Genomic DNA, 13,156 nt, shown 5'->3' on the forward strand with positions numbered 1-13,156 from the left:
GAATAACTGCAAGCAATTTATCTTAGTTCATTAACATATGTGTGAGCACCTTTAAGATTGGAGTTTACTTTTCTACGGTACTAACTTAAATCTCGCGTTGGCTGCATTTTTTACCGCAAACTATCCCCTTGATTAAAGCTACAGTTTATGTAGAAATAATAATTCCAGTGCACCCTGACGGCCGTAGATGCAAGCTGTCAATTACCTTTTTTTAGTGTAGTTGCGTATATATAGGAGGATTACTATACATTTTATTTTATCTATTCTGTGGCACTGACCATTCCCCATCGAAAAAAAGTCAGGATCGAAATTTTTGCGTTGCTATAGTTTGTGCTCATTAAATTTAATAATTTCAAGTAGATTAAGTGTTATAATTGATTATAATTTAATCAATATCAGTAAAATAAGGTATAAACTACTGTTGTAATAGACAATTTAGGAAAAAAAAGTACCATAGAATTAAATAAAATTTGCAACCTCAAAATATCGTAATGTTTCCAGTAAACACAGTCGGTAGTCTGGCGCTCCGTTTACAACGGATTTGATTTGAACGGAACTTGGCGCCAGATTCTACCGAATCTGTGGATATTATATTTAATGACGAATGGTAATATAATTTTTTTTTTTAGACGACTTTCGATCGTCATTTTAGTACAAAATAATATAAATTTAACATAATTTTATTATTTAAACATCGATAATATTCATCGAGTTAAGTTGCTATTTAAATTATCTCTACAGTTATGAATGTAAACAACGCAGTCGGTAAATTCGACATAGGATATGTCGAATTTCAAATAAGGGGAAAGGTGTTATGTCGTAATAACTATAATGCTTTGGGTTGCATCTGGCAGGTGACACTACTTGTCAGATAAACCATGATTTAAATGTGTTAATTAGTTACATTTATAATTTAAATTTATATTTATATTTTAAATAGATTCAGAATTCCCAGTTGATTTAATATTTTATTTAATTGCTGAGTTTGGTCGTTGGGTGCACACGTGTCTTCGAAAGAGAAACTCTAATGTCGAGAAAATAATACAAAGGAATATTGTATTAGGTTCTGAAAAACCATAAAATCTTTGAGTAAACACAGAACGTGTCCTTGCCACATGACAACTTCAAGTCCTTAAAAGAAAAGCCATAAAAGACACGTGTGGAAACTCAACGGTCTCTTGTTCTCTAAAAAACAAGGCACTACAACTAATTTAACAACAAAATAAATCAATAATAATTTATTTATCCACTTTATTTTAAGTAACTAAATAACATAAATAAATGAGTATTTAGACGCTACAACATGTGTATGTATGTATGGATTTAATGTCACAATGGTTTGAGACAAATTTAATTACATATTGGAATAATTGAATAGTAAATGGTATTAAATTGAATTTAGAAATGATTAGCAAATATTAAAGTAAATTCCGCATCTGATATAATTTATTGAGCAGATAATACCTTAAAAGCCTTTTAAAATTATAACACGTTAATTGATTCTAATGAATATATGTTAATTAAATAATAATAAATAATAGATAAGGATAATCATTGTTAACAACGATCTGATATTATATTATTATTACTGTCTGTACCTCGACCAGGTTTTCTGCGGTTTCCCTAGGTCGCTGTGCTGAATTTAAAGCCAGGTAAATACAGGTACATGAATATGTAAGCCGGCCGCAGCCGAAAATAATAAGTGTTATAAATAAATAAGTTTATATAAGTACATGTAAGATAGTATATTACGCACTATGTATAAGGGTAGTTCTAGCAATAGTATAGGTGTATACGTGTAACCATAGTGGGGGAACGTGAAGCTGAGCAGTCAGAGTTGAGACTTTGTGACTTCACTTCTCCCCGAGAGCTGTAACTATTCACTCCATCTCTCCGATTTCTAAATAAACATCAACATTAAGTTCAATTGAATTCTTATCATTTAAAATCATACCTTGCCACACAATCTAAATCAGTCATTTTTAAGTATATTTCAAATTAAATTATAAAATAAAATCCCGCGTGACAATAAACAACCCACTTGTCCACGAGGTGTCATCATCGGCGAATCTAGTAACCTCGCAGGACATAACAGTCACATTTATAGTAATTTCTTTACATCGTGATTTTTTAGAATAATACAAAATTTCCAATCTGTTGCAATTATACGGATCGGTTGTTGTAAATGTAACGACAAAAATAGCGATAATTAATGATTTTATAACCTATCATTAATTATATTAGACTTAATTCCGATTTATTTCCGATTGATTCAAACGTATTATTTGCCATTCTTCATTATAAGAATGGTAAATAAATCATGACATATGCTTAGATAAAATTCAAAATACAATTATAATAATTAAATAATATTTTATCAACTTATAAACTTCCTGAATAATAATTAAAACCAAAATTTTATTGCTGGATCTATATGCATTATAGAAACTCTAGTTCTACTTTGATTCTATTGTGGGCCCACTACTGCATCCAATGTGATTTACTTGAAATCAAAAGTCGAACCACTTTAAAACAATTTTGGATCCGCTGCGAAATTTTTCTTGTTACACTCTGAAAACACTTTCATTCCAGTTAAAATCCATTTCGGAACCATTTAATTTCTATCTTGGAAAAACATTGCAAACATTCTGGGTTTACTTTGAAACCTCTCTGAAAACAGCGCACTAACCCATTCTGGAAACATACTGGAACCAATATATTTTCAAACTGTTTCCACACTGACGCTGGTTCCAGAGTAATTCCAGAGTGACCATAGGGTCACGAGGGATTGGATGATAATTACGTTGTTCATTGGGACGGGAAACTTTTAAGTGATATAGTTGGGTCTGATACCGTTGATAGGCTGCCTATTGTTTTATCATCATTTGGTGAAGAACAATTATTAGGAGTTTCTAAAATAAATTCTGGGACTAGAATAGAATAAGCAACAGCTGTACATTCGATTCTAGATCAGTGGGGTGTTAGTCGATATGTTGAAGCAGTGTGCTTTGATACTGCAGTTACTAACACGGGTAACATTACAAAATTTTTCTCATGACGTTGAAATAAATTTGTAAGATTTACACAATTTCGCTTAAAATACTTTAAGATCATTAACATAAAACTGAAAATTTTTTTTGTTTTTTAAGTTTTTGTGAGCAACAACAAGTTTAAAATACAATTTGCATTATTCCAATATCTCACTTGAATTTTATTTTTTAGGTATTTATCACGGCGCAGGTGTTGAATTAGAGAAAGCTTTAGGTCGGGAACTTATTTGGTTACCATGTCGTCACCACATGTTTGAAATTATTTTAAAAAGCGTTTTTGAAGTATATTGGCCTAAACAAACAGGCCCGAACGTGCCAATCTTCAATCGATTCAAAGGTTTTTGGAACAAAATTGATAAATCAAAATTCAAAGTGGGTATAGAAGATACCGCTGTTGATCAAGCTTTGTCAGACATCACTGATGAAATTTTAGGATTCATTGGAGAATATTTGCAGGTAAGATCTGTGTTAAGTGATTAAGGTTTGTTGCATATCTTAAAAAATCGTTGAGAAGAAATAAAGCTTATCAACTTTATCGGTTCAAAAATTATTTGTATTTTGGTTCAAATTCATTCATTATTTCTTTTCTTTTCGACGAATGGAAAATCATAGTTTATGAATCAATATTTTGAATTTTAACTTCTTTGCAGAAATATTATCCAAGGAGTGACTACAGGGAATTTTTGGAGCTGTCATCAGTTTTTTTAGGAGTTGTTCCAAAAGAAAATTTTTCGCTCAAAAGTCCAGGAGCTATGAGTCATGCTCGTTGGATGTCCAAAGCAATATATTGTTTATAAATATTCATTTTTCGAGAAGAATTCAAACTCACAACTTATGAGATAAATAGCCTCCGAGAAATATGCAAGTTTATCATCACAAATTATATAACAGCGTGGTTTACTTCGACTTCAGCGACTTTGGCTGCACAACATGATTTAATTTTCATGCAGAAATTAATTCGATACAAAGCAGTAAATTTGGCAATATCAACTGCAACTACTGAAAAAATGAAGAATCACCTATGACATTTATCTGAAAAATTAGCCGTAATATCTTTATTTGATGGATGTGTAAAAAATGAAGTGAAAGAACAAATTATTGTTAATTTGAAGAATCGAGATGGTTTTAATACGAAAGCCAAAAAATTGGAGATAAAAAAAGAAGACATTGAAGGATTTTTGCAGAAAGATATGAGTGATTTTGTATCAAAAGATTCTATGTTCATTTTTACAGTGAATATAGGAAAAAATTTCCGAATTGTAATAAAACTACTCTAATATCACAAGGTTAAGGAAAAAAAAATAAAAATAATTTTTAATTGAAAATAAAAATAATTTGAATTTATTGAAAAATTAAGATACGATAGTATTAAAAATTTGACAGTTAATTAAAAGGATCTGTTAAACCAAAAGAAATATAAAATACAAAAAATTTGTAAAATTTGACAAAATTTTTTGATAAACTTGATAATTTCGTCAAAAAATTGAAAATATTATAAATTATATTTTAAAGTTGAATAACTTCAAAACGCGTTGGTTTATCGAAAAATTCTAAGATAGCTTTTTTGTAGAGCGTTCAATTTTACATAAGAAAATGATTTAGTCTAGCTTTTTTGATAAACGATTAAAGAGTTATAAAATTTTAAACTCAAAAAAACAAGCTTTCCCATGTTAATCATACAGGAAATTGAAATTTACCATGCGGGACGTCTTAATATTAATATTAAGGGCTGTAACTTTCACAGGATTTTTTTTTCATCATTTCCAACAATATTTTCGATATATTTAAGAAAAAAAAACAATAGTCGATTTTTTTGAATCAGTCTAATATATATATATATATCTACGATATAATCGGCATTGTCTCTTCTCTAACTCTCGTAATTCTATATGGATCTCAATAAAACGTAACATACTTATTCTTAGGACGATTTCTGAATCGTAAAAAATCGCAAAAAATTTTCACTTTTGCCTTATTTCCGTGCAATCACAATGAAACGCGACATCCTATCGGATTTCTGTAAATTGCATTTGAAAGCTTATTTAATTAGATTTAATTTGTGCACATATTTATTTCTCCAAATTAAATAGTTTAGGAATAATAGCAATTCAAAAATTTTCAAAAATTGCAAAATTTTCACTTTTACCGTATTTTCGTGCAATTACAATTGAACGTGATATCTTATCAAAATGGTATGAATGGCATCTGAAAGCTTATTTAATAAGCTTTAATTTGTGTACCTCATTATCAGTCTAGGCCAAAAATCACCTACTTTCTTAAACATATTCAATGAAATTTTACTTTTGTATTCGTTTTGACGTCATTGTTGTTTAATCAAACAGAAATTTTTTTTTTTTTCGTATGCCACCCTACTAGTATTTTTATTATTCAGCATTAAATCTACTTCCATTTCGACTGCCGAATGGCCTTTTTTTTGTTTACGATCCTGGTAGTTTTTTTTAACTTCCCGCTAAGAAAATCAAAGATTTTCAAAAATCGAGAAGTTATTGGTTCTACCCCGTTTTGCAAAAATCGAGTTTTCATCAGATCTCGACGTTTTAAGGTCTCAGGAAGCTTTCCTGACTATCCCCGCGATGGTATCTGTATGTATGTGTGTGTGTTTTTTTTTTTTTTTTTTTTTTTTTTTTTTTTTTTCTATAGAGAAGCAAAAAATATCTTCCAAAGACACCGCTATCACTGAAAGATGATGGTCGGTAGTGTAGGATTTTTACCCACTAAAAAAAACTCCTCTCTCTTCCCCCGTGGATGGTACGGAGATGACTGGATCGGAACCGCGTTAGCACTACTTCAATTCAGTCCATGTTGCGTCTCACGACGGTTTCTCCTAGTTACTAGTCTCTCACTGCGGTTTTTTCTTTTACAAGACGCTGTGCATAGGCTGCAACAGCCGACCAGTTATCCTCTTTTTCGATCATGCAGGCTACCAAGCTCTCAGGAGGGAGCGTGGTGCCAATAGTTTCTTCAGTGCTGCTTCTGTAGTTCTTCCACCGATCACACTCGAAAAACGTGTGCTCGGCGATGTCAATTTTGTCTGGGCAGTATTTGCACGTTGGTGTGCTGTGCAGACCCATCTTGAGAAGATAGGCATTGAACTGTCCGTGTTCCGTCAATAGCTGGGTCAGGAAGAAGTCCGTTTCTCGGTGCTTCTGAGAAAGCCAGGCGTTTATCTTCGGAATCAGGCGTGCAGTCCATCTGCCTGTTTCTCCGGTTGTCCATCGGTCCTGCCACTTATGTAGCGTTTCTGTCTTCGCCTTTGCTCTTGCCTCCTTAGAGTTGTCACCATTTATTTTGGCGTCATAGATTTTCAGTCTCTTTAATGCGAGTAAGTCGATTGGCGTGGCTCCTGCTGTGACCGATACGGCCGCTTCTGAGACCGTGCGGTAGGCTCAGGTGACTCTGAGCGCTCCTCGTCATTGCACTGCCGCTATCTTGCGCCGGTAGGTCTTCTGTTTAAGAATATCTGCCCATATTTTCGCTCCGTACAGTAATATCGAGTGGACTTCTTCTAGAAGCACCCTCCTTTTTCTGGTTCGTGGTCCCACCGTGTTGGTCATGATTCTCGATAGGTTTGATACTGTCTTGTTAGCTTTTGCACAAGCGTTTTCGAGGTGTTCTCAGAAAGACAGCTTTTCGTCGATGACTACTCCTAAATAACGCAGTGCCCTTGTAGAAGTTAGTGTTGTCCCACCCATGTCAATGACGAAAGGTTTTGTGAACCATTTTTGACGTGTTACGACGACCATTTCGGTTTTCTGCTTGGCGAGTTTTAGATGATGTTTTTCAAGTCAATTTTAAACGGTGTCGATGGTTTCCCTAACCAGTAGTTGTGCCTCCTCGGCACTGTCTACTACTATTGTAGCTGCGACGTTGTCTGCGAAGCCCGTGAGTTGCACTTGCTTTGGCAGCGGAATTTCCAGGAGTTCGTCATAGTCCGCGTTCCATAGGTCGGGCCCCATGATTGAACCTTGCAGAACGCCAGCCGTTATGTCATCTTCTTGAGGGCCTTCCGTCGTTTCTGTTATCAGCGTTCTTTTGTCGAGATAGTAATCAACTATTGCTAGATTTTCTGGCTTCACGTCAAATTTGTGCTCCAAGGCAACTAGGATGTCACCCCAATTCGCACTGTTGAAGGCGTTATTGATATCTAGTGTGAGGACAAGACACGCCTTGCGGGCTTTGAGGCTACCAGACCATGCTTCTCTCGCTGTCCCTACGACTTTCTGGATTGCGCTGACTGTTGATCGTCCTTTCCGGTAGCCATGTTGGTTTGTGGCAAAGCCTCTAGCACGATCGATGTCGTTGCGTAGTCTTCCCTGTATAAGCTTTTCGATCAGTTTCCCTGCAATGTCAAGCATGCAGAGTGGTCTGAATGACGTAGGTGTTATAGGGCTACCTTTACCTTTGTGACGTCTGCTAAAATTCGAAATTTTTGCTTTTTCTTTCCCATAAAAATTTTAATGTCTAATTTAGTATTTTATTTTCTAAGTTTAGTATTTCTTAATTTTAAGATACTTATTTGCTTAAGTGTGTGACATATTTTATTTAAACAATAGCTGTACACTTGATGCTACCTTCTGACGCAAGTAATTTCAACATTTTGTCATATTTTCTTGAAAAATGGTTAGACTTCGAGGTTCCGGTGAAGAATCGTGTCGCCCTTAGCACCTGTATTTGCCTATGACCGCATTCTAATGCATGTTCGGTAGTTGCTCAATATCACGTGAAACTCACATGAAACTGAGTCATATTATCGAAACTTCTAGAATTTTCTATAACGCATAGGTACCTTCTGTTTTTCCACTACATCGAAATTGATGTCCCTTTATAAGGTCGGTAAAGATTATCACAAACCAGTCTACAGTAATTTTCGGAAGTCTCGACGTTCTTGACGCCGACAGTCTTTATTATGCTCCAGGCATTATATTGATGTTCGTGGTTAGGCTTTTTCTCAATTTTTAAAAGCACTAACGTAATCTGCAATCACTAGAGCATTCTATTCCTGGTGATCGAGGTACCTCGAACGGATGTAGAAGTGAGTCTTATACGGCGAAACAATTAAATTCAAATAGCTGCATCACTGATCATTCAGTAATTTATTTAGTCGGAAACGTGAAACAGATTATAGTATAAATAGATTTTTTTTTCTTTGTGTGTATTAATTTCCGTGAAAAGCGTTGATTTGATTATAATCTTCCGCCAAAAAGGGCGCATTTTTAATTGTCGAGAAACGCGAAGTCTAACTTAAAGTAAACATTAGTAAAAGTGTTTTCAAATCGTTACTCTAGTACGTCTACGTTGTCTCAGCAGACAGCAACAAGTCAAGAAAAGGTAACCTATTCATCTATTTTGTTTTAATATTTTCTATTGTAACACATATTAGCATTTAATGCATGGTTTATGTCCTGTTTTTCCTTAAATGTACAAGTTAGTCACCAGAATAAACTAAAACAACTAAAATATCTAAATCTTTCTTTTCTTTTTATTTACTCAGAGTTAATTTACATAAATTCCTAAACAGTAAAATAGACTTCACGAGGCCGAAGTCAGCAGGATTCTAACATCCTTTCAAATTTCTTAATCACTATTTGTAATCATAGTAAGATTTGGGAATAATACGGTATATGAACCGCTGTATATACTCGTATAAAAGTTATAAAAATTAATTTAGTTATCGTACGGAAACTTGTGGTTGGGTTTTGAGATTATTTCATAGCCTTTACGCCCCATCACAAACGCCGTTCGTGACACTTTCGTCTAACAGAACCAATCTCTGCCGCTTCCAAGCCTTTGGAAACGTGCCGGTTGCTAGGCATGCGTTGAAAGCGTTCAGTAGTATATCTGGGTGTTCCATATTGAGGATCTTCGCTGCATCCTGTAGTTCTCTGGTTGTGAAAGGTGTTACGCTGTTTTTCGTATGGTGTCTTCTTTCCCCTTTGGAAAACAGCTCCGCTACGATGCTGTTCATTAAAGCAGGAGGTCTCGGCGCTTCTGGCGAAGCCTTTCCAAGTCGTTTGACGACAATTTGGTAGGCTTTACCCCAGATGTCTTTGTCGAGGCCGTTACAGATCTTTTGCCACAATTTCGCTTTGCTTGCTTTGATAGCCCGATTTAGGTTTTTTTTTGTCCTGCTTGTACTCGCTCGAATGTAGATTTTGATTAGGGGAGCGTTTCGCAGCTCTCGTTGCTAGCCGACGTAGCTTGTGGCATTTTTTCCGTAGTTCTGCTATTTCTGGTGACCATCAGTACGCCGGCCTGTGAAAACCCCGGTTTTTCAGTCGCGGCATACAGGCGTCAATTTGCACGAGGCAGCAATTTCTTTCATCGTAGTTTGTACTGTTTTTTTAGTCTCACTGCGGGTCTTTGGGATTGGGTTGTTTTGTAAAGTAGACCAGCTTTGTGTGAGTGCCTTGTGCAGTGCATCTACATCAAGCTTCCTGACATTCCACTTCCGCTTAAAAAAGTCGCGTTGTGAAACCGGAGCAGATGCCAGTCGAACGTTGAATGTCACAAATTGGTGATCACGGCCACTGTCTTTTTCGGATACAATCCAGTCTTCAATCATGTTTGCAGTTCTTGGAGTCGCCAACGAAATGTCGAGGATGGATTCTTGGTACCCCGGTCTTCTGAAGGTCGTGGTGCTCCCAATATTCAGCACTGTGAGATCGAATCTAGCCGCGACGTCAATGACCTCGTTGCCTCTGGTGTCGGAGAATGCAACGCCCCATTCAGCCGATTTAGCATTGAAGTCACCAGTTACGTTGACGCTTATGAAGTAGGTTGTAAGAGTTTGAATCCAGACAAAACCTGTTCCACTTCCGCTGTTGTTGGCAGTAACGTTTTTTGTGTTCACAATCCAGATTGCTGACGTGCCAGTTTCGTCTGCGAACCATGCTCTATCTTGACGGTTCAGATATTGTTCGCAGATGAGGCGGGAGTGACTGTGACTCTTAAGGTAATAACGTGCCGGCGAAAAAGAGAGATCTTTGATTTTTTTAAGTGTCGCGAAAGCAATACATTTAAATTTTGGGGATCATCACAGTTAAGCAGGTCTATCAAGCTAGCATGGACTCGTCCATCAGACATTGACTTATTATTCAAGCAACAAAATTTATTTGTGGTGCTAAATTTGTTGCTGTTTTGTTGCTAATTAGTTGCTCTATTTAGAATATTGTTGCTTGTTTAGATTCGGAGAAATCAATAATAATGACCTCCAAGATGGGCTCTGTCATTGCTAGCTTGATATGCCTCAGTTAAGCAAGTAGCGTCCTCTTTGTGGGTCCCGCCATGCGTAGGTGGTGTGATGTTAAATCATGTCACTGAAACTAACAGCTACCACTGCGAATTCCGTGTAACCGAGCAAGGCCTCGTGACGCTGTCAAATTATTTGGCAACGCAGGTAAGCTCAAAGATTCGGGGACGAGATTAGACAGATATACGAACGAGACTCTTGTAGGGGGGATAAGTATTATGGCTCAAACAGGTCTTACGGCTGCACCTCCCCGCATGGGCCCCGCTGGTAACTAGTCGGGTTGTTGTTATATTACCGATCAGGCTAACGCAGTCGTTGAATGGGTTTGATACAGTTGACTGAGTACGAGGACAGATTGACATTAAATTCAACTCCATTCACATCTGTCCTATGATAGCGTAAATGCTTGAGGGCAGGATTTTTCCTTGCCCGCAAACTTGGTTGTGTTTTTGTTGCGTGAGAGTGGGAAAAATATACGTGCGAGTATAGCTCTTTTGAGCCCAGGAATCGGCTTCTTCGGAGGTAGGCGAAAGCCTCACCATATATTCTCTGTTCGCAGATGAAGCAAACGTCGATTTTCTCTTCAAAGACTCGCCGGCGGAGTAAGTTCTGCGCCAACGCACATCTATTCAGGTTTCCTTGAAGGATGCACGTCATTTTTGCCCTCTCGTGGCTTCGGCAAGTGCGGTGCGGAATGCCTTACAGGCCCCAGAGCCTGAAATATGACATAAGCCATCTGGAGCTTCATCCGGTGTACATAGGAAGCACTTTGGCTGTTCAATGCAGTCTACATCTTTGTCGCTTTCTTCCCCGCATTTAAAACAGCACTTGCTCCGGTCAGGCCCCTTGCAGGTTTTGGTCACGTGCCCGTATCCGAGGCATCTGATACAGTGTGTTACTTTAATAAATGGGCGAACGCGAAAGTTTATCCGATCATTATACGGGCCTTGTCAAGGATCTTGATCGCGCTAGCCTCGTCTATCTCGCAGAATGCTGCCCGATTGCCTCGTGGTGTAGGTTTTGTCAGATTCACACGTTTTAATTAAAGAAAATATTAGTTTGACCTTGAGGCAGGTTGGGATAAATTTTACGCGTCATTTTTACAATGAATTTTAATAAATTAATTTAATTAATTATTGATAAATTTCGGTTAAGTAAAATTTAATTTATTGATGGTTAGTTTGGAATTTTGTAAGAAGAGGTTGTGAATATTGTTACTACGCAGTACATTTTAACTGCGCGTCTGGAAATACAAGGTCACGTTAACTAGCGTTGCTAAAATCTATCGTATTAGAAATAATCACTTGTTAATTAATTGCTATTAGTTTGGTTGAATATATTTATATTTTATTTCAATTTATTCGGTTTGGGTCATGAGTGATAGAGAGTGAGAAATTGACAAGAAGCTTTTGGTAAATGGTACGGTTTCCCCTCTATATCGGAAGTTTCCCGAATTTTGGTAATAGAGTGAGAGAGTTGACAAGAAGCTTCTGGAAAATGGTACGGTTTCCCTTCCATATCAGAAGTTTCCCGAATTTTGGTAATAGAGTGAGAGAGTTGACAAGAAGCTTCTGGTAAATGGTGCGGTTGCTCCTCTATATCAGAAGTTTACAATAAAATTGGTCATTTTGTAATATGGAACATTGGTAAAGGAATTTTTGGAGGTCACGTGGTCTACATACCCGTGAATTAAGGTACGGTCCCCCCTCTATTTTACAGGTATTAATTAAGGAATTATTTAGATAAGATTGGCAATGGAAATTATAGTATGCGTGTAAAAGTGATATTTGTAAAATATATAATTGGTAACTACGAATTATTAATTTTATTATTTCCAGATAATTTCCTATTTTTCTCTACCCTGTAGATTATCTCTCATATTTTTTCCGATTTCCAGGACACTGTTATAACAACCTGGTGGCGCCCTTGAAATTTAATATCTAAATAATGTCATCGTATTGGTAATTAACATCTAATTACTAAATAAGGCTGCTATTGAACGAGATTAATAAAAACCCCCGTTACAATCTCAATCGTTGCTTTTGGTGTAAGCGTTCTGACTGTACCAATGTTAGCGGTTGCTGTTTTTTATACCAGCTATTGAAACAGCAGTGTCTTCAGTCTGGCAACCCATTTCTAGAAGAACACCCCCGCGCTTCGTTTGTTTGATAGACTTTATGTCTACTCCAGTCTCCGTTGGGTTAACTTTGGTCTTGATTTCCTTGAGATCGGCGTACGTTCGTCTTTCAGCTGGTTGGACAAGCACAGCCTTTGTTCTTGTCTTTTTCCTCCTTGGTTTCTTTGAACCACCCTTACTTGGCTGGTTTTGAGCTTCAGTAGATTGTGCCACTGGCTCCTGTTCTCTTTCCTTTTTTTACTTTTGCCAAGTCACTTTGGTCCAGGTATCATCCCGGGCAGTCTTTTTCTGTGCTGGCTTGTCAATTTCTGAGAAAGAGCTGGGCTTAGACAGTAGCCTCTTCTTGTTGTTGCCTATTCTTCGCTGTGGTAGTTTCTTAGGAGTGACCACAGGATTTTTTAGGAGTGACCAAAAATGGCTGTGGTTTTTCGCTCAGACTCGGAGATGTTTGAGTCGTTGACGCCAACGTCGTTGGTGATTTGTTGGCCAGCCTATATGCCGTACCAGAGGACGTAACCAATTTTCTGATCTCATGATGGAGATTCTTCTTGTCTTTTATGAAGTCTGCTTACTCTTCATTATTGTTACCGAGCCTCTCCATTGGCGACTGTTGGCCAGTGGCGGTCGGTGCAGAGTTAATCCTTCCTCGGTAGGTTTGAATAGTGACGGGAGCGAAAGGCGCTCCACTTTTTGGAGGAA

At 36.9% G+C, this 13,156-nt stretch overlaps 2 long non-coding RNA genes across 2 annotated transcripts; one reads left to right on the top strand and one right to left on the bottom strand.

The window, feature by feature from the left end:
- Window positions 1-1,428: 1,428 nt before the first annotated feature.
- Window positions 1,429-2,104, bottom strand: LOC123271357. The gene is made up of 2 exons (XR_006510842.1): window positions 1,599-2,104; window positions 1,429-1,473 (listed from the first exon to the last, which is right to left on the bottom strand). It is a non-coding gene; the product is annotated as an uncharacterized LOC123271357 (long non-coding RNA).
- A 345-nt stretch (window positions 2,105-2,449) lies between these two features.
- Window positions 2,450-4,373, top strand: LOC123271370. The gene is made up of 3 exons (XR_006510847.1): window positions 2,450-3,032; window positions 3,223-3,506; window positions 3,701-4,373. It is a non-coding gene; the product is annotated as an uncharacterized LOC123271370 (long non-coding RNA).
- The last annotated feature ends 8,783 nt before the right edge of the window (window positions 4,374-13,156 follow it).

The sequence above is a fragment of the Cotesia glomerata genome, linkage group LG1 (genome assembly GCF_020080835.1).
Source record: "Cotesia glomerata isolate CgM1 linkage group LG1, MPM_Cglom_v2.3, whole genome shotgun sequence".
Classification (NCBI taxonomy): domain Eukaryota; kingdom Metazoa; phylum Arthropoda; class Insecta; order Hymenoptera; family Braconidae; genus Cotesia; species Cotesia glomerata.